General features: G+C 50.8%; 1 pseudogene; it reads right to left on the reverse strand.

Annotated features, from left to right (window-relative positions):
* Window positions 1–3494: 3494 nt before the first annotated feature.
* On the reverse strand, window positions 3495–6238 carry LOC147717781 (28S ribosomal RNA; annotated as a pseudogene).
* Window positions 6239–6701: the final 463 nt, after the last annotated feature.

Consider the following 6701-nt stretch of genomic DNA (forward strand, 5'->3'; position numbering starts at 1 on the left):
TCTTTGGGCAGTGTATGGTTTCAGGCAGGAAGTAGAACTATTAAAAAGTGCCTGTGATGAAGCCTAAGTAAATTCATAATTATACCAGAGAAGTTTAACTCAATCCATAATTATAACAGAGAAGCCTATCTCAATCTCTAACTCTTACAGAGGGACAGTATATAACTATCAGAAAACGTTTTCCCAAATTAACTTACAGTGCATAACATAGTTCTCCTTTCAAATTAACAACTTACCTTTTTCAAAGTAGTTGAAGTTTTCTGTCCAAATGTACCTTAGGTAGTGTTAGTCAAAATGGCTGTGTTTTCCTCTCATTTTTCATATATATTCATGTACTTAACCAATCAAATGTCAGCACATAACGTTTCCCCATATTAATTTCCATAGGGCGATCGACCTCACTTTTAGCCCGAACGGCTGAATGGATTTCCACCAAACTTGGCAAAATTGTAGGGATTGGTAGCCCGATGTGCCTTTGCTATGTCTCAAGATATGTGCTCCAGTGGATTTTGAGTAATTTAGGTTCAAAAAAATATATATATCTATGGCAGCGCCCCGGTACGCGCACCGGGGAGCGTACCGGGCGCGCTACGCGAGGTGCGCACGGAAAGCTGATTGGCTCTCGGGTGTCTGTAAACATTCCAAACAGTCCGGAGCGGCCGCCATCTTGTGTCTCTGTAGGATCGAGACACAAGAGGTGGCCAAAACAAAGGGGGAAAAGACCATAAGGGGGCAGAGTAGACCCCCCCTCACTCCCTAGGTTTGATGTGGGGGTTATAAAAGGGCCCCGCGCGGGGGAGCGCCCGGTACGCGCAGCGGGGAGCGAACCGGGGAGTGGCCCATGGGGAAAGAAGAATGACAGAGTTTTTAAAAAATGTAGCCTTTATTTATAAATTGGAGGTAGTTCTAAAAAGAACTGTTTTTTTTCTTCTTTTTGTTGTTTTATATTTCTTTTGTGTTTTTTGAACATTTTGTACTTTTTTTGGCTTTTATGAACTGTATATATTTTTGTGTTATTTTTATGGGGAGAAACAAAAAACAGGGAATTGAAAATGGCTCAACTGGAGCAAAAAACAAAAAACTGAAAAAATTAGGGTTTTTTGGGGCAATTGTGATTGTCACCAGCAAGGACGATGAGCTTTACACTCTTTTCCCCATAGGAGATCAGCTTGCCACAATGAATGCATGTAATTCTAAAATCTTCAAATCGTTGTTGAATACAAGGCATCGTCTCCGTTGTTTCTGGTCCCGATGGAGTGGGTTGCTTTCTTTTGGAGGTGGTCCTTGAAGACTGGGGGAGGTTACTGGCCAGTTCCCTGAACTCTGCAGCAGAATAGTTGTTTGGATGCTTGCGGGTCATATGCCTAATCATGGTATTGTTACCAAATGAATATTTTTTGTTTGGGTTGCCCCTTGAGAGTTCCATGCCACAGATTAGGCAAGTCACCTTGGGCGCATTCACTTTTTTCTTGCCCTCTGGGATTGAATAAAAATCCCATATAATGTGTGGCCTTGGCTTGTGTGGGGTATTCTCTTCAGGCAGCCATCTTCTCCACTCCTCCTCTTCCTCTTCCTCCTCCTCCTCTTCTTGACCACCAATGTACTGTTGTGGTGGTCCTCTTGATGGTGGTGGTGGTGGTGGTGGTGCAGATGCTCCAGCTGTTGCTGCTACAGTAGCCATTTGAAAGTACAAAATAGTTCTCTGTATTGCTGAAACAGGTCTTCCTCAGTCAAAGGACAAAGTCAGAATAAGGAAAAAAGGTGGGGTCTTTCATCATTTGGAAAACAGAACTGTTCTGGACCAATGAGAAGTGTTATTTTAAGGTCACAAGACCAGGGATTTCATCATTATGAAACCAAAACTGTTCTGCACCAATAAAAAGTGTTATTTTCAGGTCACATGACCGACGCGCTTACGCGGCGCGCCAGGGGCGCTTCAAAAGACTACGCTTTCCGGGGCGCTCAACGGGGCGCGCACCGGGAGCGCTCCAGGGTAAAAAAAATTAAAAAAAATATACATTAAAAAAATTGTTTTAAATACAAATAAAATATAGGATTCATTCATTTTCAAAAATATTACATTTTATAGCTATAGACATGTCATGAGTGATGTCACTGACCATGTCATGAGTGATGTAATATGTGACGTCATCAGCAGTGCATTGCACACGCAAGTTATAGTGAGTCCAACTAACTATAACGTGGGAATTTCAATGGTTTTATGTCAGTAAAATTTCCAGCTAACTATAACTGGTGTGAAACCTATGGTTTTTTCAGTGAATTTAATAGGTTTTTTAAATGCTAATTCCTAACTATAACTGGTGTGAAACCTATGTTTTTTTCAGTGAATATATATCTATCTATCCAAACAACGAGTTGCCTGCAGTGAGGGAGCCCACACAAGTGTGTTCATTCAGCAAACATCTTTAATGAAGGACAGCGTAGGAAGCAGCGTGGTACCTCGCACAAATCAAAAGTCCAGCCCGACACGTTTCGTGCCAGGCAGCACTTCCTCATGGGCTCCGGCAGTTTGTAACAGCACCTGTTAAATGTCCTGACACCCCGCCCGGATGGGCGTGGCCATCCGCGTGGCCTCCTGGTAGTCGTAGTGCTGTTAGTCTTACTCTATTGAGTTGTCGTGCGTCCTGTGTAATTAAAACTGTATTCATCCAAGTGGATTGCGATGAGCACTTCGGCCGCCTCAAACGCCCGCTTACACCTTCATTAGCTGATACTTGTTCCTTGAGCTGCCGCGTCATGTGGCGCCGCAGCAGGTCTTCACAGAATGAAGCAGATCTCTCCTCGCGGCTCAGGCGGTGCCGCATTACATCCAAACAACGAGTTGCCTGCAGTGAGGGAGCCCACACAAGTATGTTCATTCAGCAAACATCTTTAATTAAGGACAGCGTAGGAAGCACTTCGGCTGCCTCAAACGCCCGCTTACACCTTCATTAGCTGATACTCGTTCCTTGACATATATATATATATATATGGAAAACGGAGCCTGGCAGTGAACCTGCATGCGCCTAGCACCGCCATGATGCCAAACCGGGATAAGAGCCGCAAATGGACATTCATACAGATTGTTGTTCCCTCGGAATATTCCGACTTCACTCCTTGACCGGGATGACGCATGGCAGGCGAGGGGGTACACTACTGGTGGTTTTTGGCAGCAATACAGGCTCAAGACAAGGGACACTATATGCTGTCATATCGGGAAGGCATACAGGTACCAGAAGACATCGAGGCATTTGCCCCGCCCGACACCGGGCGTGTCATAAACTTCAAATATAAAGAAGTTACCTGTGTCAGCCACTCAGAGTTCACATTTCCCTGAGGAAGAAGGCCAGCCCTTCGAAACGCGTCGGACATTACAAGTTGAACTTTTTGACCCCTGTAACGGGGGTTCCCTCCTTGACCCTGAGCGAATCAGTGTGCTGCTGCAGAATAAAGCTGCTGTCCTGCTATCCCCGCGAGTGTGGTGTGTTCTTTGAACAACGAGCGTCTATATATATATATATATATATAGATATATATATATACTTACCAGTAAAATAAATACATTAATGGGGTAAAGGCAAGCGAGGTAAAGGCATAGTAGTTGTAAATGCTAGTTGTTGTTAAAACTTTAGTAGTTTAGACTAAGTAGTGGTTAAGGAGTAGTTGTTTAGACTGTTGTTCAAGTGGTAGTTGTTCCATCATACAACCAAAATCACATCGCGTCAACAGGCCTCGGGCCTTCGAGATGCTTTGTTTTAAATAAACAGTCGGATTCCCCTGGTCCGCACCAGTTCTAAGTCAGCTGCCAGGTGCCGGCCGCGGTAGAACATGGGGAGAGGCGACCACCGCAGCTGGGTCGATCCACAGGAAGGGCCGGGATCGCGTCCAGAGTCGCCGCCGGCCCGGAAGGAGGCGCTCGTCCAGCCGCGGCGCGCGCCCAGCCCTGCTTCGCGCCCCAGCCCAACCGACTCAGCCCTTAGAGCCAATCTTTATCACAAAGTTATGGATCTGACTTGCCGACTTCCCTTACCTACATTGTTCCAACATGCCAGAGGCGGTGCACCTTGGAGACCTGCTGCGGATATGGGTAGGGTCTGTCGTGAGATTTACACCATCTCCCCCAGATTTTCAAGGACCACCTAGAGCTCACCGGACGCTGCCAGAACCGCAACACTTTCCAAGGTTCGGGCTCCTTTCTCGGGTTGAACCCATGCCAGGGCGCCCTGCCCTTCACAAAGAAAAGAGAACTCTCCCCGGGGCTCCCGACGGCTTCTTCGGGATCGTTCGCGTTACCGCGCTGGATGCCTCGAGGGCGCCCGTCTCTGCCACTCAGGGTTCGGGGATCTGAACCCAACTCCCTTTCTATTGGCCGAGATCAATGGAGGCCATCACCCGTCCCTTCCGAATGGCGCTCGCCCATCTCTTAGGACCGACTGACACATGTTCAACTGCTGTTCACATGGAACCCTTTTCCACTTCTGCCTTCAAAGTTCTCGTTTGAATATTTGTTACTATCACCAATAGCTGCACCTGCGGTGGCTCCACCCAGGCCCTCGCCCCGGGCTTCCGTGCTCACCGGAGCGGCCATCCTACTCGTCGCGGCTTAGCCCCCGCGGCTCTCAGCGACGGCCAGGTATGGGCTCGATGCTCCAGCGCCATCCATTTTCAGGGCTAGTTGATTTGGCAGGTGAGTTGTTACACACTCCTTAGCGGATTCTGACTTCCATGGCCACCGTTCTGCTGTCTATATCAACCAACACCTTTTCTGGGGTATGATGAGCGTCGGCATCGGGCGCATTAACCCGGCGTTTGGTTCATTCCGCAGCGCCAGTTCTGCTTACCAAAAGTGGTCCACTAGGCACTCGCATTCCATGTCCGGTTCCACGCCATTGAGCCGGGCTTCTTACCCATTTAAAGTTTGAGAATAGGTTGAGATTGTTTCGGCCCCAAGACCTCTAATCATTCGCTTTACCAGAGGGAGGGAAACTTCGGAGGGAACCAGCTACTAGATGGTTCGATTATTCTTTCGCCCCTATACCCAGGTCGGATGACCCATTTGCATGTCAGGACCGCTACCGACCTCCACCAGAGTTTTATTTGGCTTCGCCCTGCCCAGGCATATTTGACCATCTTTTGGGTCCTATCACGCACGCTCATGCTCCACCTCCCCGACTAAGCGGGCGAGATGGGCGGGTGGTGCGCCCGCCGCTGGAAGCGCGGCGGGATCCCACCTCAGCAGGCGCGCGCCGGCCCTCACCTTTATTGCGCCACAGGGTTCGCTCGGCCCTCCGACTCGCGCACGTGTTAGACTCCTTGGTCCGTGTTTCGAGACGGGTCGGGTGGGTAACCGACATACCTGCAGACCCCTGGCGCCTGGCGTGGGCCTCCCTGCCCGGCGGCGCGATGCGGGCGAGCATACTGAGAACAGTCCGCCCCTGTCGACAGTCGTGCCGGGAGCAGGGGGCCCGTCCCCCCTTCAACCGCATCAGCGCGCCCCGAGGGGCGGCTGGGAACGGGTGCCCGGGGGAGGGCGCGGAGACAGTCGAATCTCCCTCGGCCCCGCGGACACGACGAAGCTGCTGCCAGGGGGGCTGTAACACCCTCCACCGGAGCGGAGGGCCACCTGCCACCCCAAAGCCTTCCCAGCCGACCCAGAGCCAGTCGCGGCGCACCGCCGTGGAGGAAATGCACCCTATGGGGGCCGGGTAGGGCCCGGGCGCCGGTCCCACAGAGGGGATCCGGAACTCCCGGGCCACCGGCCTTCCCGCTGTGCTGGATCCTCCAGGCGGACTGCATGGACCCCACCCGTTTACCTCTCAACAGTTTCATGCCCCCTTGAACTCTCTCTTTAAAGTTCTTTTCAACTTTCCCTTACGGTACTTGTTGGCTATTGGTCTCGTGCCCGTATTTAGCCTCAGATGGAGTTTACCACCCACTTTGGGCTGCATTCCCAAGCAAACTGACTACAAGAAGACCCGATCCCGGCACGCTGGGGGCCGCTACTGGCCTAACACCGTCCACGGGGTGAGCCTCAATCAGAAGGACTTGGGCCCCCTGAGCGACGCCGGGGAGTTGGTCTTCTGTACGCCACATTTCCTGCACCCGCTGCCGGGCGGGGATTCGGCGCGGGCCTCTTCCCTCTTCACTCGCCGTTACTCTGGGAATCCTGGTTAGTTTCTTTACCTCCGCTTAGTAATATGCTTAAATTCAGCAGGCCACCACGTCTGATCTGAGGTCGTAGTCGGAAGAATGACGCCGGAGCATCAAGGGGGTTGCCGGGGGGAGGCCAGGCCCCTACCAGAGCAGGGGCCTGGCGTACCCGGCAGAGGGTGCCCTCTTTCCCCGGATCGCATCTGGAGGGGTTTCACCCTCGCCGGGAAGCTGGCCGCGGAGGTGAGCTGGCAGCCAGTGGGACACCACAGACAGCCTCACGCAGCAACTTACGAATGTAAACACGTACCAGTGATTTACTGGTATTCTTGCTCTGCGTCACAAGAAGTAGCACAGAAGGCTCAGATGTGCTACGCCCAGAATGCATCGGGACATTACCAGACCTTTTTTTTTAATTTCAGTACTTCTCAGAGGAGTGTACCACATCATGGGTGTATCCAGCATACACAAACACGGTGCTTGCCGTTAGCTTCTACGGGAAAGAGAAGCTGCCCCCAGAACATAACCATTTTAACAAGGCAGAACTTACT

Source organism: Lissotriton vulgaris, chromosome 5, assembly GCF_964263255.1.
Source record: "Lissotriton vulgaris chromosome 5, aLisVul1.2, whole genome shotgun sequence".
NCBI classification, from domain to species: Eukaryota; Metazoa; Chordata; class Amphibia; order Caudata; family Salamandridae; genus Lissotriton; species Lissotriton vulgaris.